Genomic DNA, 22,718 nt, shown 5'->3' with positions numbered 1-22,718 from the left:
ATTTATAATGTGTTCAGAACTGTGCCAGATCCTCAATGTGGATTCTTTTATTTAATTTTGACCAAAAAAATATGGGATACATAGTATTCTCTCTCTCATACAACAGAGAAAACAAAAGCCTAGAGAGGTTTAATAACTTGCCCACATTCATGTTCCCAGAACGGATGGAATTGTAATGTTCCTAGGACAGATGGGACGTTCAGCCATTGTGCTGTTCTGTCTTCCTGTTTGACCCAAAGCAGTCGAGGAGAACAGCTTTAAAGGTCATTACAAGGTGCTCTAACATTGCATGCTTTTTTTTTTTTTAAGGAATCAACAAGGGATATAGGCACTATTCCCATTTGACAATTGAGGAAGTTGACCCAAAAGAATTGTACTTAGACCACAGTCATCCTCTATTATGAATTGGTGATAATGGGTTGTGAACATATAGTCCAGTCCTTTTTTGCACAACTCCCTACAGCAAGTAAACAAACATGAACAATGGATTATGTAGGAACAAAGAAATGTGGAACTTATTATATTTTCTGCAGTTCATTTTTCCTTTCCCTTGTTGTGTGGGACATGATAATTTTCTTGGCTCTGTATATAATTACATACCTGCTTTGAGATGAATACTCTAAGTGCAGTGATTAATGGGCTGAGATTGTGTGTGGTTATAGTGCAGTCTAAATCGTTCAATATCTTTCCCCCAAAACCCTAACATTAAATTGCTAGTGGCAACAAATAACCAGAGTTCATACAGATAGGTGTCCAGGGTGTAATGCAGTAGGCATTTAAGAGTCCCCTAGGGATTTAAGTGGTGGCTTTTGAAGGCTTGTTTTGTACATCCATCCTGCTCCAGGGAGTTTTCCTGTTCCACATAGGTACTGGAAACAAGTCAAAGCTATCAGTTCTAGAAGAACTGGCAGGAAACTCGTTCTTGCCTGTTTCCTACAAGTAATGCTGTTTGAAGCAGGCAGCAGACCCAGTACTTTATTCTTTAATTTGCACAATTTTAATTGTTTTTAGTCCATCAGTTATCACCCAGTAAGTGTATATAAGACTTTTTATTTTCCCTTTCAGGGTATTTTCCAACCCCTGAAGGCTTAGCCAGAGTCATACCTCCTCTGGGAACTCCTTTCTAGCTGACTCATACTGAAACTCTGGGCTCTTGCCTTTATCAGGATGCTTTGAATTACTCTTGGCAACTGTTCAGGAGGAAACAGCACCTCAGTGGGCTTTCTGACCAGCTCCTCGACAACAGGATGTTGGTGAACTTTGTTTGGTAGCATGACTATAGCCAGTTGACATCTAGGAATAGGAATCTTTTTATTTTCCCTATATAAATGTGATGATTTTCCCTTGTCATAAATGTAGTAATAGGCAGTGCACAGCAGTTTTAAAAGAGATTTTTAAAAAGTGAAATAAGCTGCTGGCGTTGTGTCCCAGAGGTTTAAGCCGCCTCTAGTAGTGCCAGTATCTCGTATCAGGTGCCAGTTGGAGTCCGGCTATAATGCTTCGGATCTAGCTCCCTACTAATGTGCCTAGCAAAACAGGGGAAGATGGCCCAAGTGCTTGGGCCCGTGCATCCATGTGGGAGACCTACAAGAAGCTCTGGGCTCCTGGCTTTGGATCTGTCCCTGCCACACACATGGGAGGACTGGGTGGAGTTCCAGGTTCCTAACTTTGGCCTGGCCCACCGTTTGGGGAGTGAACCAGCAGATGGAGAGTCTTTCTCTCTTTGCCTCTCCCTATGTCTCTGTCACCCTGCCTCTCAAATAAAATGAAATGAATCCTTTTTATATGTGAACTGAAATCATCTAGAAATTTATAACCTATATATCACCAGCATATTAATTGGTATTCTCAAGAGAGAACTCTGTCGGTCTGTATCTCTATCTGTCTAGACAGACCAGATGAGAGAGAATTCACTTGGGAAAAATGGCTCATATGATTATGGAGGCTGAGAAGCACGGTGGTAGTGTCCCTGCAAGGTGAAGGCCCAGGAAGCCTGCGTGGTTCAGTCCCAGTCTGAATGCCAGACCAGGGAGACCGATAGTGTAACTCTCAGTCCAAGGCCAAAAGCCTTAAAACTGGGGGTGTGGGGAGATGCAGGTGCAAGGCCTGGAATCCAAAGGCCAGAGAACTTGTAGTTGTGATGTCCAGGGCAATTGAAATAAGAAGAATGTCCCAGCTTCAAGACAGAGAACATTTGCATTTCCTCTAGGTGGTTTTTTCCCATTTGGGCTCTTTTTTTTTTTTTTTTTCTGACAGGCAGAGTAGACAGTGAGAGAGAGAGACAGAGAGAAAGGTCTTCCTTTGCCGTTGGTTCACCCTCCAATGGCCGCCTTGGCTGGCACGCTGTGGCCAGCGCACTGCGCTGATCTGAAGCCAGAAGCCAGGTGCTTCTCTTGGTCTCCCATGGGGTGCAGGGCCCAAGCACTTGAGCCATCCTCCACTGCACTTCCGGGCCACAGCAGAAAGCTGGACTGAAAGAGGAGCGACCGGGACAGAATCCAGTGCCCCGACCAGGACTAGAACCTGGGGTGCCAGCGCTGCAGGTGGAGGATTAGCCTATTGAGCCGCGGCGCAGACCCCATTTGGGCTCTCAATTGATTGAGCAATGCCCGCTCACATCACAGTGGATAAGAATGTTCTTTCTTTTGTCTGCTAATTAAAATTCCAGTATCTTTGGAAAATCTTCATAGACATGTCCAGAAATAATGCTTTACTGGCTATCCAGGTATTACTTAACCCGAGCATATTGACACCTAAAAGTAAATATCACAAGTAGAATTACCACTTCTGGGCATTTGCTTTTAGATTCAGTTGTGAGAATCAGTATATGTCTATTTGTTTGTACTTGAAGAAAAGTTTCATTTTAAGTGCTTGCGTTGTACACATCACATGATGACTTATTTCATCAACAGTTTTACCTTAGAATAGCTTGTATTGTAACTTGAGAGAAAACATCAGCACAACCCAAAAGTATCATGAGGACCTAGTGTTGAATTGAACCTTGGTAGTCACCTAATCCAATGGCTCCAAGTCCAGCTGTGCAAGGGGGCATCTGGGGATCTTCTTAAATTGCTGCCATTCTAGACCACTTGAATCAGAATCTTATTCCTAGAGCCTGGGAGAATAGTAAACTCCCTAGAGAATCTCTATGGTCAGCCAAGAGTCATTCAGTGGATGGACTAGAATTTGACAGCCTGTTCACTGATTTTTTTCATTAATTGTTAAGAACTTACTAGGCACCAGGTACTTTGCTAGGCTTTAATAATACCCTTATGTCCAACATAGACATGGTATTCTCCCTCATGGAGTTTACATTTTACTTAGTTAGACAGCAAAATACCAATCAATAAAAATAATAATTAAACTTGTGGTAGGTGATTTGAAGAAAAGGTACTGATGAAAAAAATGTCCGATACAGTGGTCAGGGATGGCCTCTCAAAGAGAGACACAAAGTCTCAGGACTTGTGAGCTGAGAAAGAGGCAACAGCATTGAGAGTATGGGAAAGTGGCCTCAGGCTGAGGAAGGGCACCCACAGATACCCTTGTGTGAGTAAAAATCCTGGCATGTTGCGGGAATCAAGGTAGCAACCCGTCTGTGATGTGGCTAGAGACGGGAGGGTACACAGTTAAGTTCAAAGTTGGTTTAATGAATTTCTGAAAACTGCACCTGCACCTCCTAACGTAACGGATAGAATGCTGGCTTGAACCTACTCTGCTGATGGCATGGCTGTTGATTGTTCTATATGCTGCTATACTTGCCTGCTTGGGCTATCATAGCAAACTAACATAGACTGGGAGGCTTAAACAGCAGAAATTCACTTTCTCATGGTTCTAGGGCCAAAAGTCCAAGCTCAAGCTATCAGCAGGTTTGGTTTCTTGAGATCTCTGATTGGCTTACAGATTGCCACCTTCTCTCTCTGTCCTCATAGCACCCTTTCTCTGAACACCAGTGCCTCTAGTGTCTCTTTTTGAGTTCATACTTCCTCTTCTAAGGACACCGGTCAGGTTGGCTTAGGGTGCATCCTACTGGCCTCATTTTAACTGAATCCCACGTTTAAGGGCCCTGTCTCCAAATCTGGTCACCTTCTGAGGTGTTAGGGGTGAATCTTCAACAGGTAAATTTGAGGAGGCACAATTTCTGGGACCAGAAGGGGTATCTGTATTATGTTTGTGGATTGAAATAAGCCTCAACTAAACAGCCTGGCTCAGTGTCCCTGCAGAGTGATTGGAGAGTGGTAGGGTACTGGCTGGTGAAATTTCTACTCTGCTGGCTGAGATCATCACCCATTTCAAAACCTTTCCTTTCTAGAGAGTCCTGTATCTGCCAGAGTTCTTTGATGTAGACAGCAGAATCCGCCCTTGCTGGTGTAAGTGGGATGTATCACGGGAGATTAGCTGGCATATATACTTTTGGGAGAATGCAGGCACATGCTCCAGGCTAGATTTCTATGAACATTTCCTAGAACCACCCCCGCAGGATTAGTCTGACAAGAGAGCTGCTGCCACCGCCAACCCCAAGCCACAATGCTGCTGCTGTGAGCCACAGAGCTGCTGCTACATCTGACTCCCATATGTCACATCTCTGCCATCACCGCCACCAGCAAAGCAGTTGCCCTGGGCCTGGCATGTTTTCTCACATAGTTTATCTTCAAATCACATTTCATGTCTGATGGCTGTAACTTGATCTCCTAAAGCTGTGCTTCTGCTGCAAGGATGAGCTGGGAAGGAAAGATTGATGACCTGGGGAGCTGTCAAACATAGCCCTTTCGTCTTAAGAAAAAAAAAAGATTTGGGGTCCCCTTAAGTGTCATTTGACAAATGTCCTCTGCCATCCCATTTGTTTAAGCTATGTTAACATTTTACATCTCCAACCCTAGCCTGGCAGAATTATAAAATATGAGTAATATCTACCTATATTGCTTGTCTGTTATATCTTTAAGAGTGTAAAATAAGACACAAAGAACATTGTGTGGAACATGAAACATGGAGAAGCCCTAGAGGTCCCATAGGGATGCTCTTCCTTTTTTGTGATTGTGTCATGTATAGCAGGAGGATGATGGAAGCCAGGAAAGAAGGACTGGTGTGTGCCCACTGCTGCCCAGCATTTATGATCCCCTGGATTTATCTTAAGGCTTCTCTTGAGCTCTGATCTCTGTGATAGGCAGTTTGGATTGGGTCAGAGTGAAAAAGATTGTAGATATCTTAGCCTAGGGTGGTGCCTTATAAACTGGGGAAATCTGTGTGCTTTATTTCTTTAGGTGGACTCTACCAAAACTAGGTTTTTGCTTATAAATTCTCCATCATTTTGTGGGAAAACCAAGCGTAGATACACAGTACCAGTTGAGTATCCACATGATGTAAAGGCAGAGGAAACTATTGTGCTATCGGGAAGGACTGAGCACACATCATAAAATATGTACTGTCTGTGCGTGTACTTGCAGCCAGAAGGTTAGAGTCCATCTTGGCTATCACTCAACATATCACTGTTTTGGGTATTGGAGATATAGCAGAGATAAAGACAGGTTAGTACATCTTCATGATCATTGCAATATGTCCCTCAAGATACGCCACATGAAGCACTAAGCTAACTGTATAAATGTTGACAACAGCCTTCATTTTCGTAAAGAACAATATGTAAAGTTTTTACTTCAAAATTAATTGTCTTGCAATGGTTTATTGCCTTCTCCCTACTTCTGTGACTTGCCTTATAATCTTCTTCTCTTTTGAAACTGACTCTGCTTTACACAAAGTGAAGTTATTTCGAAAGTGGAAAAGTTATTCATTGTACATTGCTTTCAACTCATGTAGACCTGACACTTTCAAAACTATACGAACTCTAAAGGCTTCCATAGCCTTGGCAACTCATGATTAGAGCCTAGGGAGATTACTGACGCCATAAACAAGAGTGTCAAATTGTTAAGTCAGCAACAGGAGTCACTGTGTACTTACATCTCATGTGGGATCTGTCCTTAATGTGTTGTCTAACGTGAAGTGATGCTATAACTAGTACTGAAACAGTATTTTTACACTTTGTGTTTCTGTGTGGGTGCAAACTGATGAAATCTTTACTAATTATATACAGAATCGATCTTCTGTATATAGAGATAATTGGAAATGAAAAAAAAAAAACCCTGGTGTTAAATTGGAAATGGCATAGAAAATTAATTAATTTTTAAAAAATATCATGTAGGATCTCTGTCTTTAATGTGCTATACACTGTTATTTAATGCTATAACTAGTACTCCAACAGTATTTTTTCACTTTGTGTTGCTATATGGGGGCAAACTGTTGAAATCTTTACTTAATATATACTAAACTGATCTTCTGTATATAAAGAGAATTGAAAATGAATCTTGATGTGAATGGAAGGGGAGAGGGAGCAGGAAAGGGGAGGGTTGCGGGTGGGAGGGAAGTTACGGGAGGGGGGAAGCCATTGTAATCCATAAGCTGTACTTTGGAAATTTATATTCATTAAATAAAAGTTTAAAAAAAGAAAAAAAAAACTATGCAGTTGGCCAGAGGAAAGATATGGTGATGTCAGTTTTTATTCGGATATAATACATATTAGGAGTATCCTACACAAAGTAAATTATTTATTGGATGAATGAATGAATGAGTGTCAACATATTTTGGGTCAGATTTGAGTTCAAATTTATGCCTACTAAATCATCTCTCTAAGCCTCACTTTCTTATCTCTATACTATGTAATTGTATCTACTGCATGGAACTATGACAATTAAATAAGATAATATCTGTATGGGTGGGCATTTGGTGTGGGGATTCAGATGCTGGTTGGACATCCACTTCCCGTATCAGAATGCCTGAGGTTGAGTCTCAACTTCAGTTCTAGTTCCAGCTTCCTGTTAATGTGCACTCTGGGTAGATCAGGTACGTGGAGACCTGTGTTGAGTTCCTGGCTCCCAGCTCTGGACTTTCAACTGTGTATATTTGTGGAGTGAAACAGCGGATGTGAGATTTTTGTTTTTCCCTCTCTCTCTTTGTTTCTCTTTTTCTCTCTGCCTTTCAAATAAATAAATTTTTAGAAATTAAAAGAAATATAATATCTACAAACACACACACACACACACAAAGACAAAGAAACAAGGCTGGGCTGGCTTCAGTTGAAGCATTGAGTAATCATTTCCATCACCACTATCATGGTCACTTCATTTCCCTCTGGAACATTCCTGGTAAAGATTAACATAACAAAGCTTCTAGGAACTTCTCCAGCAAAGGAACCTGTTGACATTTTAAAACTCATGTACACCTTCTCTAGTGCATGGAACATTATTAACTTCCTCCCATAATAGTGTTCCACAAAAAGAATGTGGGAAAAGCTGCTATGAATGTTACATTTATAATTCTTTATAAAGGACATATTTAGTGGATTTTTAAGGCCTTTTGTTTTTAATTAAACTTTTATTTAATGAATATAAATTTCCAAAGCACAACCCATGGGTTACAATGGCTTCCCCCCTCCCAAAACTTCCCTCCCACCCACAACCCTCCCCCCGCCCCGCTCCCTCTCCCCTTCCAATAACATCATGATTCATTTTCAATTCTCTTTATATACAGAAGATCAGTTTAGTATATATTAGGCAACGATATCAACAGTTTGCCCCCATATAGCAACACAAAGTGAAAAAAAATACTGTTGGAGTACTAGTTAAGGCCTCTTTTAAAGTGGCCAGAGAGAGCTTCTAAAGCTTTTGCTTTGTGCTGATCCTTGCTCTGTGTTGGAGGGAGGATAGGATGGTAGAAAACAGGTGACAGGCCAGTGTGCAGCAGGCCCATGGCTCAGCTCTCTTGAATGAGGCCTTGTTTGCTTCTTGCTCCTGGGGTATGTTCTGTAGCTACCTCCTCCGCCAGAGCCTGGCACTCAGGAGCAGTCTTTTCCATTGTGGCTGTCATCTTCTTTTGGCTGCAACTGCTTGGTCGTGTAAGCCACCCCTGCAGCTCTCCAGGGCTCTGGGCCGGTCAGCTGGGTAGGGATGCAGCTGTCCTCCAAAGTGTGTGCTGCAGTCCCTTCTGTATGTGGAGCTGTAGTCTCAGATTCTTCCAAAGTGGTGATTATTGGAACTACTGATTTACACATGTGTGATCATCATTACTTTGTGGGAAAGGCACCAACAGATTGGGAGGAGAAAATGAGTCATTTACTCAAGCCCATCTTTTCTTACTAGATTTTGCTTTTTGATCTTTATATGGCTTAAAAAATCAATCGTCTGTTCTTATTTCTTCAAGAGATTGGAAGTGTACCTGTCTCTCCGTACACACTAGCAGCCCCTTATGGAGTGTGTGGTGCCTATCTATAAAGCATGTCCCATGGACATGATGTCAAGAATGTGCAGTTCCTGAACAGAATGTTGTGATCCTCCTAGTGAGCACCTTAGAAATGATCTTACGGTCTTACAGGGCCAACATAGTGGTGTAGTGGGTTAAATTGCCACCTGTGATGCTGGAATCTCATATGGGCCCCGGTTCATGTCCTGGCTGCACCACTTCTGATCCAGGACCCTGTTAATGGTCTGGGAAAAGCAGCAGAGGATGACCCAAGTGTTTGGGCCCATGACACCCACGTGGGAGACCTGGAGAAGCTCCCAGCTTCAGCCTAGGAGAGCCCTGGCCATTGAGGCCATCTAGGGAGTGAACCAGCAGATGGAAGATCTCTCTGTCTTGTCTACCTTTTTCTCTGTGACTTTGTCTTTCAAAATAAATAAATAAATCTTTTATAAAATTATCCTAATTCTTTCTATATACCAATGTTTTCTAAGTTTTTCTGTTAAATATTTCTATGAAGTTGCAATAACATTTTTTATTGCCTCCTAAGTGAATCATCTTCCTTATTGTTCTGAGATAGTATAGACTTTGAGAGCAGTAGTTGTGAGTGGTTAGTACAAGCTATCTGAAAAAGAAGGTTTCTTAAAGTCTTAGACAAAGCTATTGGGATTATATCTCTATAACTACTTCTCAACTTCCATGATCCAAGACTGTAATCTGTTTTTTTTCCCCCCTTTGGAAGTAAGTGTTCATCTAAAATCCTAAAACAGCTTTTATATTAATTGAAGGATTATTGCATTAGTTAACTATCCCTGTTAGATTCCCTGGAGAGACTTCTTTGAGGAGACAGGGATGCATAGTCAGGGCTGTAGACTTAGAATTATCTTTAACGCTATCATATCGTGAATTGGTAAAATAATTGTGTATCAGTTTTCTATTAAAAGGGGAAAAACATAGAATTATTATCATCACAACTTGATTTGACAGGTGAAAAGTGTGTAGGTTTCTAAATTCTGCCATGATAATTTCATATTCACTCATTTCACAAATTCTGAAATGCTGAAATGTAGTTTTATGAATGTGAAGCCGTGACATGTGTTTAAAGGTGTTAACATGGTTTCATTTGCTTTTGAGTGTTCTACTCAGAACAAAATTGAAGCAAAATTGAAACAAAATTGTCCTCCCGAGTCTTCTGAACTTTAGGCCAGGTCAGACTGGGAAACCCCAGACATCCTAATAATATGGTATAGCCAGGCAGTTAAAGTTTAGGTGAGCTGGAATTCTTACAACTCTGCTAAGTAATGTTTATTCCTTTAACTGTCGGCTTGATATGCCCACATTCCCAGGATACACCTGTCTCATCCAGGACAGGACACATGCTAAGACCTCACCCCATTTGTCCAGTTAAGGTGCCACCTCCTACCTCATAAAAGGAGAGAACAGGGGAGAGTTCTTTTTTCACCACAGACTATGGCATGTCTTTCTCTCTCTCTCTCTGACCCACTCATGACCTGTGTTACTCACCTGTGAATGTGTATTTTCTCCCTCACCATTAAATAAATCCTGTCCATACAGTGCCTCCACTTAGAATTCTTATCTCTGTGTGAGGCAAGAACCTGGAGTAAAAATTAAGATGCTCATGCTCACATCATGATGGTGCCTCACACAGAGATAAGAATTCTAAGCAGAGACTAGTAATATAGGCAGATAGGAACAAGACTTATGTAACAATGAGGGCATAAGTGTACATTCACATGCGAATGTTGGCTACCCCACACAGAGTTATGCCCATCCTATGAAGGCTGCCCATAAAAGAGAGAAGGAGAAAATGAATATGGTACCTCTAAGCATAGTCACTGAGGGAAAGAGACCTCTTTCCCGCTCTCATTCTCTTTTATGAGGTAGCAGGTGGCACCCCAATTGAATATACAAATGATGTGGGATCTTAGCATGTGCTGTGGTCCCGGATGAGACAGGTGCATTCTGGGAAGGTGGGCATATCAAACTGACAGTTAAAGAGAGAAACATTACTTTGCAGGAGTAAAAGAATTCCAGCTCACCTAAACTTTAACCAACTGCCTAGTTACACCGTATCACTAACAGTAGAATTTCCTTTCACTGAATCAGCTTCTCCAGAGCTTTGGCTGTCTTGGCAAGATCTTGTCCCTCTGTGCACTGTAGCTCCCTTTCTTCCTTCTCCAGTTCCCAGGATGTGTGATCCCTAGGGCCACAGAAGGAAGAAGAGGAAACAGACTTTGATCCCTGCTGGTGTGTACTCAGAGTACCTGCTCCCAGATTCCCCTGCACCCTTCTTCTTTTTCTCTCTTTCTTACTTCATTGTCTTCTAATTCATTATCTGTCCACAACCCCAGTGAGACAGCAAACGAACCCATAGTCAAGACTCTTGCCAAATTAAAGCTCTGAGGATTGGCTACATGAGCCCTTTGCTCAAGGGACTCAATATTTAATGTGTTCATGATTGGGTTAATAAAACAGGGAGCAGGTGACAAATTTACACTGTGGAAGCCCCATGCAGGAGAGTAAGCATTTGAGAGAGCTGAAAAGACATACTAGAGATTCTCATTAAGCAGCATTGGTTTAGCTGAAAGGTCACAAATTAAATTTAATGTGAATTATGCTAAGGTAATTCATATTAAGAAAATAATTTAGGCATGTTCTATTATTTCATCACTTCATATTGCTTTTAGAACCATCTAGAGTAGAGGAGGCAATGTTTGCTATTCCTTATAACAGAAATTTTAATGATTTATTAAAAACAAATAATTACCTCAACTATGTATGTTATGAAAGCACATTTGCCATGGTAGTGTTAAAGACAGAGGGATAAAAAAAAGCAGAATGGGGAAAAGTAAAGATAAGGCACTGTCATTGCTACTATAAATCCTTCTTGCCAAGTACCCATTCAAGTATTTTCCCAATATTCTTACTTTATACAATTCTTATGGTATCTTCTATATTAGTGAGACTCCATTGGTAAAAAAAAATTTGAGTCCAATTCCTCATATATCTTTTCTGTTAACAGTTTATATCCATGTATTACATACTTTTATTCTGCAAATTATAATGCATTTAAAAATAGACATTTCTTTGGCATAAAATAAAGCTGAAATATACTATCATTTATTTTTATTAAGGTTATAAACCCTTTAATCATATAATATAATCTTATATTTTTAGTGAGCACAATATGCTTTATTATTTTTAACCTTAGCTTAATTCTTTATGATATAGGGATTTGAAGGTTTGCTTCCAACTAGTTCATTATCTTTCTCCTCATTGTTATTATAATTTATGTGCAATTAATTGCAACCATTTTAAGGAATAAAACCTGCCGTATTTTAATCTAAGTAACTTATTTTAGTATTTTCTTTTAATGCATAAGTTATAGCTAGGACTCAATTCATTATCAATGATAATAAGTAATTTTTCCAATAGTTTTCTTGATTATTTCAAGCATGTGTGTGTACACTTATTTTTGTCACCCTTTTAACCACAAAAGTTTCAGTTCTAGCAGTTTTTGTTTGGATGTGCTTAACATCTTTATCTCTATCCTTAATCCTGGTTTTCTTGACTGGGATATCTCTTAAAAGCATTTGCCCATCAATTAAACAGTATAATCTTGTTTGTAAATCTACTTGACAACATGCAGAAAGTGACAATATGCAGAAAGTGAAGAACTGAGTGTGAGTCCAGCCCTGAGGGTAGGATTCTCACCAAATGCTTCACAGTTCCATTTCTGTGTGGTGTAGGGAATGCACCAGTGAGAGTTCAGATAATAAGCATTAACATTGCCTAGTTCATTTTTAATGTATTTCATGTAGTTTTAACACTTTAGGTTTTTAGCTATGTGTCATTTATTTGCTATTATATGGTATGCATTTTTAATATATATTTTATATATACATACAATGTATGTATATGTAATGTATATGTAATGACATGTTAGGTTAAAAATGAACCACGTGTATGATGATAGTCTTACTTTATGAGTATACTATGATATCTGCAGAATGATGAAATCCCTTGACCACCTATTTCCCAGAACATATTCCTGTCGTTAGATGCATGAATGTACTTAAATATATACTTATTTATTGTACGGAGAAATTCTCATATTCTCCTTTGCTTCAGTAGCGCTTGTGGTCCTGACTCTATCAGCCCTTGTTGATTTATTGTTTAAAACAAGGCTCCGTAACACTTTTCTCCAAATGTTATCATACGGAGAAGCCAGTTATGGAATAAGTAAACAAAATAGATTCTCTTGAAAGGGGACTGAGGAGCTGAAATCTCAGGTGCTCTCCCCTGCCTTATCACTTCAACAACTGCCACTTTGCTCCCTTTCCAGGCAAAGCTGGCAGAGCAGTTTGATGCAAGGCAGGAGGGAAAACTGTCCCTTGAAGTTAATATCAAGTGCTGTTATGCTTTCATCTTAGGGACCCCGATGTTCTTGCCAATAATCACCTTTTTCTTTTAACCTTTCTTTAAGAAAAGTTTTAAGCCAATTCTCTGTTTGATATTTTGCACTGTGCAGGAACACATGGAATACATCTGGGATGATAGGCTCACTCCCAGTTTCAGTTTACTTCATCCTTTTATTTTCTTTTGCTTTGTATTTCTTTATTTATATTTGCTTTTAAAATGAAGGGTGAGTGTTGAGGCACAGGTGATTGAGCTGCTGCTTGGGATACCTGTATCCCATATGCGGGTGCTGATTTGAGCCCTGGCTCCTCTGCTTCTGATCTAGTTTCCTGCTAATGTATCTGGGAAGCAGCGATGACGGCTCAACAGAAACCTGGATGAAGTTCTGGGCTCCTGGCTTCCGCCTGTCCCAGCCCTGGCTGTTGTGGGCATTTGGGGAGTGTACCAGTGGATGGAAGATCAATCAATCAATCAATCAATATCTCTCTCTCTCTCCCTCTCATACTCTCCTTTTCAAGTAAAAATAAGTAAATAAAATAACAAGTTAAATTTACCTTAACTTCCTGTATTAGATATCTTAAATTACCTTAATCACTTTTGGAATATGAGCCAAGACTTTGAAAATATATTCCCTTTTGTTTTTCATAAGTTAACCTCAAGTATTTTCTAAATAAATGTAAAATAAGGTAATTCAAAATTCAGTGAGTGACTTATGCTTAATTAAAAGGGCTTAATTTGAGGGCAGAGGCTAATAAATCCAGCATTGTTAAAAAATCTTTTTTTTCCCCACAAAAACTGGAAAATAGAGAATTGTCATTCATTGTTTTGTAGAATTTTTTTGGTTAGTAATTCCTACTTCAGAAAAGAAAAACATCAGAGCTCTCTGATTCTGAAAGTCACTTAATGTAATCATGGTTTTTGTGTTGTTTTTGGCAACAACTTTGGGGTTTTACTGCTGGGATTACTGGGAGAAGAGAGGTTCTTTACTCTGGAACTTGAGGTCAGTTGTGGTTTGGAGAATGGCAACTTACAAAGGTATATAATGATAGTTCTTGTCATTGTTGAAGTTGGACAGCAGTATTAAATAGCTTTTATGCAAGGAATGTACAATTTTGCAGGCACAAGCCCATTGTTGCTGAGCAAGGCATTATGTTGTGACCCAGTTCTGAAGTGGGGTACTCATTGCATGTATCTCACTGCTTTGAATCCCTTAACTCATTATTTAGCTCCTGCCTTCCTCAGAGGAGTGGCTCATCAGAAATACTCTATGGCTTCACACAGTGGGAGCTGGAGAAACTCATAGATGAGCTCCTTGACGTTGGTTGACTTCTCCCCCAACTGGCATCCATTCTTCCAAGAGCAGCTCCCACGTCCTTTTGGCAGTTTGCACTTCTGCACTCCTTACCTGTGTGCTTGGGTCAGGTTTCAGCCCAACTGGTTGGCTCAGACTGTGATGATATTGACCTCAGTGCCTTTCCTTGGATTGTTCTTCCACAGTTGCTGGTAGACAAAACAGCTTTTGCAGAGGCTAGTAATTCCATGCATACCATTGAGTGGGAAAGGGAGACAATTTTAAATAAACTATCCAAATAAAACCTCATGTTCTGGGCGAGCTTGGGGCAGCTGTTAAGATGCCACTTTGAACACCCACATTCCATATCAGACTGCCATGGTTCCAGTCCCTGCTCTGCTTCTCTGACCCAGCTTCCTGCTAATACACACACTGGGAAGTAGCAGGTGATAGCTCAAGGATATGAGTCCCTGCCACCTACGTGGAAGATTCGGATGAAGCTCTAGGCTCTTGATTTCAACCTGGCCCATTCCTGGCTTTGTGGGTATCTGGGGAGTGGATCAGCTGATGGAAGATCTCTCTCCCTCTGTTTCTCTCTCTCTGTCTCTCTTCCCCTTATTATCTCGCTGCCTTTTAAATATATATAAAAATAAATAAATAAAATGCCCAACCTCATATTTTGTCTTCCAAGTTGAGTATTCCCAAGTGTTTGGAAAGAGCCCCTTCTTTATGATTATTATGCTTTGTAACTCTTTGTAATTACACTGGATGATGCCTTGTTGGGGTTTTAGAGTTAGTGGTATTTTCCATCACAAGAGGGTTCAGGTTAACTTCACTTGGACTTTTGAGAAATATGATCAGAGTTGGAGAAAGTGAGTGGAATGATTTTGTTTCTTACAGAAAAATCCTTTTAAAATAGGCATATGCACTATGCACTTAAAAATGTGGGGAACAAGGGTGTTTTTTTTACTTGCCTTGTGTTTATGTTTGTGGCATGGTCTACAGCCGAAACTTCTGTTTGTGGCACCTTGCTTGTCCTTGCCTTGAACTTAAAACCCTTGAACCTGATCTGAGGAGCAGAATATAAATAGCTCTCCAGGGTCTTGGCAGTGGTCAAATATTGTACTATAATTAGTAAGGTTTATGGTCTGCTCTTGTCTTTCCTGAATTATGGCTGAATGGTAAGCATTAGTGCTTTTATTAGCTCCAGGCTTTGAACAGTTAACAGAATTAAGTCATATTATAGGAACTTATATGAATTCTTTGAAATAACAATAATTGAAAAGAATAAACACTGAGTAGGGGGAAATGGAGCATTTAGCTGACTCGCCACTTAGTTTTTTTAACTCCTAATAGTATGGTGAATTAAAATGGAGAACTAGAACTAGGGGCAGGCACTTGGTCTGGGGTGCAGGCTGAGGATCAGGTTGCTCATCATCCTGTATCAGAGTGCCTGGGTTCGAATCCTGGCTCTGCTCCAGATTTCAGCCTTCTGCCATTGCAGCCCCCTGGAGGCAGCAAGTGATAGCTCAAGTAGTTGGGTCCCTGCCACCTACATGGGAAACCTGAATTAAGTTCCTATCTCCTGGCTTCAGTCTGGCCCAATCTCAGCCCTTGTGGGCATTTGGAGAATCAGCAGATGGGAGCTCTGTCTGTCTGTCCCTCTATTTCTGCCATTGAAATAATTAGATTTTTTTTTTTTATAAAAGAAGTAGAACTTGAAATTGGAATCATACAGGTGTGTTCTGGTACTTGATTTTTGAAACAGACTGAGTTTATAATTGATATAAATTATGCAAATTTCCTTGGACCTTGGATTGCTAACCTGTAAAATGAGAATGTTGGGAGGAAGAATTAAGGGCTTAATAATAACATTGGAGACAACGAGTGTGAAATAAATACAGGAACCTATCAAAGTGAGGAGGTGGGAGCTGGTGGCTGTACCAGCCCAGCTGCTTGTACAGGAGGAAACAGCATTACTGCGGGTGGGTGAGTGGGAAGCAACAGAGCTTTCTGTTTTGTAGCTCCTAGGGCATTACAATAGAGCATAAAGATGCAGATGGTGAATGGATAAGTTGAAACATGTCTAACCCAGCAAAGGCCTAAGGATCCTTCACTGAAATAGCACAACTTTATAATGAATTTCAAAGAAATGCAGCCTGAGAGATCTATAATATATTATATGCCCAAAGAGAGAGAGAAGGGAAAGCAAGAAATAATATTTAAAAATATGTCTAGCTAAGCATATAACTATACAAATATGTATGAGGATAGATACAAATCTATAACATAGATATCTGTCGAGTTATTTAGTTAGACCTTTTAAAGGTTTTAATTAAAAGTAAGATTTCTGAGAAATAAAATACCCTTGGGAATATTTAAGAGTACTTTTTTTTCTTTTCTAAAAATGCCAGAATATTTTTTTCATTGCAATATAAAATCATCTCATGTAATAATGTAGTATCACTTGAACAGTTCCAAAGGTTTTTCCTTCATGATCCCAAGTGTTTATTGTAAAAATATTTGTAGCCAAGAGCAAATTAATTTTTTGACTATTAGAAAATTTCATTCTTTTCTGTAATATTTTTCTGACCTAGTAATGGTTTCTCTAAAATCAGTTGTAATGCTTCTTAGTTTTCTTACTTCATAAATCAGCATTAAAAGTGGTAAGCACACACATTTTCTGCTATCTTCTTATTCCTCTTCAATAAAGTAAGTCATTTAAAAAGACTATAATTTCATATCACTGGCAGTTCTGCATTTAAAAATATAACTTTATGCAGACATTTCAACACCTTTTGTAATCTGGTGCCTCTAAACATATCCCCTATCATATTAATAACATTAATAAATAAATAATATTAATTAATAATATTAATAATATTAATAAAACCTGCTGTTGAAAAGTCCTATTCTACCCATCTTCTCTGAGAGTTTTTTTTTACCTACCACCCCCATTGGGAAACTTTTTTTTTTTTTAAGATTTAGTCATTCATTTGATAGGCAGAGTTACACATGGGGAGAGTGAAAGAGAGAGAGAAAGAGAAAGATCTTCTATCCACTCATTCACTCACCAAATGGCTGCAGTGGCCAGAACTGGACCAACCTGAAGCCAGGAGCCAGGATCTTCTTTCAGATCTCCCAAGTGGATACAGGGCCCATGGACTTGGGCCATCATAGGATACTTTCCCAGGTGCATCAGTAGGGAGCTGGATCAGAAGTGGAGCAGCAGGGACTTGAACTGGCAGCCATATGGGACGCCGGCACTACAGGCAGTAGCCTTTACCCACTATGCCACAGCACCAGCCCCTAGGATGAATTCTTAATTCCTAATTTTTTACCTTTACCCCATTAGGATGAATTTGTAATTCAACCAGGAAAGAAACCTTTCTTGATAACTCCCATCCATCATAATTTTGCTCTTTTGTTTGACCTTATTTTCTAAATCTTAGAAAGTAACACCTTATTTTCTAATATTTCATTCATTATTCTATCTGTAAGAAAAGTACAGCAGAGAACTGTATTGTTCAGATAGTAAAGTTTTTTAGATACTATTAATATATATATATGTATGCTTCATATTTTCTTATTTATTTATTTACTTTTTTTTCTTAGTTGTGGGCAATAGATATATCTTACTCTTAGAGCTGTGTACCCAGTAGTCTATATCGCCAGGTCACAAAGGATCTTCACAGGTAACAGATTTTTCTGTATGGTACCATCATCAGAAATTACTTTTCAACTTGTTTTAATTACTATTAACTGCACATGTTTATGGACTGCCATGCAACATTTCAATACATGTATATAACGTGTATTGATCAAATCAGGGTAATCAACATTTGCCCTTCTTTTACTACTTTATGTTTGGAGCTCTGGAGCTTCTTTTTTTATTTGCTCATAAAGTGCATACTAGGTTATTGTGAACTGCAGTCATTCCACTGTGCTGTGTGGCACTAGGATCTTTCTCCTTCAACAGAGCTTGGTTTGATGCCTGTTACCCAAGCTGTATCTGCTCCCTCTGCCTATCCCTGCCTCCAGTCATTACTCGTCTGTGTTCATAGAGAGCTTTTTCATTTCCGCATATGATGAAGAATGTGTGATATTTTCTTTTCTGTGTCTAGTTTATTTCACTGCAAATGACAGCATTTCATTCCTTTTTATGACTGAATTGTATTCCATTTTGTATGTACTCCGTATTTTCACTGTGCATTTGTCTGATAATGGACACCTTGGTTAATTCTGTATCTTGGCTCCTACAGACAGTGCTGAAATACACATGGTATGGCTGGTATCTTTTTGATACAGTGATTTCCGGTCATATATATATGATATGTTATATGTATGACAGGAAACCATTGTGTGTGTGTGTTTGTGAATATACACACACATACATATCCATATTCAGTAGTGAGATTATTGGATCAAGTGGCAGTTCTGTTTCTAGTTGTTTTTTTTTTTTTTAAGAAAACCTCTATACTGTTTTCCATATTGGCTTTCCTAATTTACATTTCCATGAGCAGTGTAGATGAGTTCCACTGTCTCCACATCCTAGTCAGCATTTTTTATTTTTCTCTTTTTTATAATAGCCATTCTGACAGGGTGCAGTGATACCTAATTGCATTTTTATTTGCATTTTCTTGACGATTAGTGATGTTGGACCTTTTTCACATATCGGTTGGCCATTTGTACTTCTTTTTTTAAATACTAAGCTAAAGAAAAGCATCCCATAGACACTGTAGCTTCAAAACTTGGACAATTTCAGGGTTTTTTATTGCACTGTCATGGAAACATATATAGACTTTTAAATCAGCAACAAGACTCAGAATTGAATTCAGTAATTTTTCTTAAGAAGGAAGTTAACAGTGAAAGAATAAGTACGTGTTGGAAGCTGGAGTTCTCGCCTCTTGTTAATGACTCCACAATGAATTCCCACATTTGACTTTTGTTTTAAAAAATATTGTTAGCCCTGCTGTTTTAAGTTGTTCTTATCAATGACTGCCTTTAGTCTTTTTACCTAAGTAATTGTTCGACAATGTGGAAGACCAGTTCACTTGATACTACACTTGATCTTAGCCAAAAGGCCGAGAAGTGATTGGAAGACACTCAAACCCAGTACCCAAAAGTGTGTGTTGTCAAGAACCGGTTTGTGGATTAGGCAGCATGCTAGACAAGGCTATTGGACAAGTAAATACCATTCTTAGCATTGATCTGATTTGTGCCCCATTCACTTACGGTCAGGAAATGAACCCAGTGACCTTAGCATTGGATGGCAGCACAACCACCACCAAGGCTCAGGGAAGCATTTGTTTTACTTCTGTTGGAGGCCTCTCTTATGATTTAAACAAAAACAAGACTGATCCAGACATGAATAGCTCTTTAAAGTCTTTTAGGATGGGCCTCTTTAAATTCTGAAGGGAAATACCACATTTTATTTGTGGGGTTGTATCTCCTGTTTTGAAGGAAAGCTAAAACAGACACAGTGACAAGTTAAAGGGAGAGGAAAAACGATCAGTTTTGAGTGTCTGCTTTGTGTCAGACATCATGCTAGGTGTTGAGACAGATTCCCTTAGCTCCTGAGTACACCTGTTGTGGACAAAGAAATGAAGCTCTGAAGCTTTCTGTCGCTTGTTTTGTGTTATAAAGTAAACAGTGAGGAAGCTAATCTTGAGAGTAAAGACTCTGGGCTGCTGAACACCATACTTGGGATACGCCATTAGTGTAGCATTCAGTCGCCGCTTGGGACACACACACATCCCGTACCAGTGTGCCTGATTCAAGTTCTGGCTCCACTTGCAATGCAACTTCCTGCTAATGTACACCCTGGGAGGCAGCAGTTGACAGCTCAGCTGGATGCTGCCACCCACACAGAGACCTGGTTTCAGTTCCAGGGTCCTGGCTTCAGCCTGGCCTAACCTTAGCTGTTTAGGCCATTTGGGGATGAACTGGAAGATAGAAGATCTCTTTCTCTCTCCGTCTCTCTGCTTTTCAAATAAAGTAAAAATAAATAAATAAAAATTTAAAAAATAAGCACGACACTCCAACATATCTGACTTCACAGAGATGAATTAGGTATATTTTGCATCTCTGCTATTAGGCACATAAATGCTTAGAATTTTAGGTCCCCTTGATGAATTGACTCTCTTATCATCATACAATTGCCTTCTTTGTACTAATATTCTGTTCTATGAAATCTACTTTGTGTGATATTAATGTAGGTGATCTAGCTTTCTCTTGGTTAGCATTAGCATGAAGTACTTTTCTTGTAGACAGCATACAATTCAGTCTTGCTGTCTACATCCAGTATGACAGTCCTTGCCTTTTAATTGTGTGTAGACTCATTTGCATTAACTGTGATCATTGATATGGGTAGATTTTAATTTATCATCTTGCTATCTTTTCTGTTTGTTTCATTTGTTTTTTTTGTTTGTTTGTTTGTTTTTCCTCTTTCTGTCTCCTTTAGGGTGATTTTTTCTTGTGGTGATTTTTATCTTCTCTGTTAGCTTTGTAATTATAATTATTTTAGATTTGTATGTATCTTTAGCTTGTCGCAGCTTACCTTCAAGTGATATTATAGCATCTCACATGTAGTATAAGAATGCTGAAATGTTATTTTTACATTTCTTCCCTCTGGGCCTTTGTATATTATGTATTTTATTTATATGTGTATATGTGTATTATGAACTACAGCATGCACTGTTCTTATTTTGATTAAAAAGTCAGTTGCTGTTGAAATCTTTACTTAATATATACTAAACTGTTCTTCTGTATATAAAGAGAATTGAAAATGAATCTTGATGTGAATGGAAGGGAAGAGGGAGCAGGAAAGGGGAGGGTTGCGAGTGGGAGGGAAGTTATGGGGGGGGGGAGCCATTGTAATCCATAAGCTGTACTTTGGAAATTTATATTCATTAAATAAAAGTTAAAAAAAACAGTCAGCTGCCTTTTAAGGTGATTTAAATAACAGCAGTTTAAAAATTTTTTTTTACAGGCTGTGTTAGATAGTGAGAGAGAGAGACAGAGAGAAAGGTTTCCCTTCCATTGGTTCACCCCCCTAAATGGCCGCTGCGGCTGGTGCTGCGCTGATCCAAAGCCAGGAGCCAGGCGCTTCCTCCTGCTCTCCCATGCAGGTGCAGGGCCCAAGGACTTGGGCCATCCTCCACTGCCTTCCCGGGCCACAGCAGAGAGCTGGACTGAAAGAGGAGCAACAGGGACAGAACCCCGGGTGCCGGCGCCACAGGCGGAGGATTAGCCTAGTGAGCTGCGGCACTGGACTAAAATGTTTTTTAAAAAATTTTCATTTATCTGAGCCAGATAAAGAGAGAGAGAGAGAGAGAGAGAGAGAGAGAGAAACTCTGATCCACTGATCCTCTTCTTAAATACCCATAATAGCAAGGGCTGGTTCAGGATGAAGTTAGGAACTGCAAACTCAGTTTGAGCCTCCTGTGTGGGTGGCAGGTACCCCAATAACTCGAGGTATCACCACTGTCCCCCAGAATCTTCGTTAGCAGAAAGCTGGAGTCAGAATCCAGATGAGGTATGTACTCCAGTGTGGGACATAGGTGTCTTAACCAGCGTCTTAACTGCTAATATTTTTACTCTTGTAATTTCTGTCTTATGTTCTTTTTTTATTATTTATTTATTTGACAGGTAGAGTTATAGGCAGTGAGAGAGAGAGAGAGAGAAAGGTCTTCCTTCCATTGGTTCACTCCCCAAATGGCCACTACGGCTGGGCTGTCGCTGTGTGGATCCAAAGCCAGGAGCCAGGTGCTTCCTCCTGGTCTCCCATGCGGGTGCAGGACCCAAGCACTTGGGCCATCCTCCACTGCCCTCCTGGGCAACAGCAGAGAGCTGGCCTGGAAGAGGAGCAACCAGGACTAGAACCCAGCGCCCATATGGGATGCCAGCAACGCAAGGCGGAGGATTAACCATGTGAGCCACGGCGCCGGGCCCCTGTTTTGTGTTCTTTATTCCTTTGTGTCCATCCATATTTCCATCTGCCCAAACAACTTCTTTTAACTTTCTTGGCAGTGCCTGTCTTCTATATTTCTGAAAAAAAGTTCTTATTTAACCTTTATTTCTGACAAGGTTTTTTTTTATATCTAGAATTGTAAGTTGATGAATTTTTCCCATAGTTTAAAGATGTTTCTGAACTGTATTTTTAGAGGTTGATTGTTGATTGCATTGCTTTTGATAAAAAAAAAAAAAAGAAAGAAACTTTCATTTCTGTGTTCCTTTGTACTCATTGCATGGTTTTCTTTCTGTGTGAAGATTTTTCTTTCTTGTTGATATTAACTAATTTTGTAGTGTTGTGCCTGCTTTAATTTTCTTCATTTTTCTTGTTCCTGGGTTTCTTTAAGTGTCTTGAATCTGTGGTTTTTATGTTGTCCTCAATTTTGGAAAAATTTTAGCCATTCTATCTTCATATGCATACTTTGTTCCTGCTTCTCCCGTGGGAGAAGTAACACACACATAATAAGCCACTTGATGTTGTCCCACAGATCACTGGTGCTTGGTTTGTTTTAATTTTTTTCCTGGAACTAACATTGTGGCTCAGTGGATTAAGCTGCCAAGATCCCATATCAGAGTGCCAGTTTAAGTCCCAGCTGCTACAATTCTGATCTAGCTTTGTGTTAATGCACCAGGGAAGGCAATAGAAAATGACCCAAGTGCTTGGACCCTTGCCACCCACAATGGGAGATTCTGA

The 22,718-nt window shown here is 39.7% G+C and overlaps 1 protein-coding gene and 1 pseudogene across 3 annotated transcripts in view; one reads left to right on the top strand and one right to left on the bottom strand.

Moving 5' to 3' along the window:
* DOCK4 (dedicator of cytokinesis 4) overlaps positions 1-22,718 on the top strand; it is a 530,859-nt gene that overhangs the window by 153,684 nt on the left and 354,457 nt on the right. The gene's annotated exons all lie outside the window — the stretch shown is intronic.
* On the bottom strand, positions 19,035-19,107 carry LOC133768346 (U2 spliceosomal RNA; annotated as a pseudogene).

Source organism: Lepus europaeus, chromosome 1 (genome assembly GCF_033115175.1).
Source record: "Lepus europaeus isolate LE1 chromosome 1, mLepTim1.pri, whole genome shotgun sequence".
Lineage (NCBI taxonomy): Eukaryota > Metazoa > Chordata > Mammalia > Lagomorpha > Leporidae > Lepus > Lepus europaeus.
This window is presented reverse-complemented; position numbering and strand designations above follow the sequence as displayed.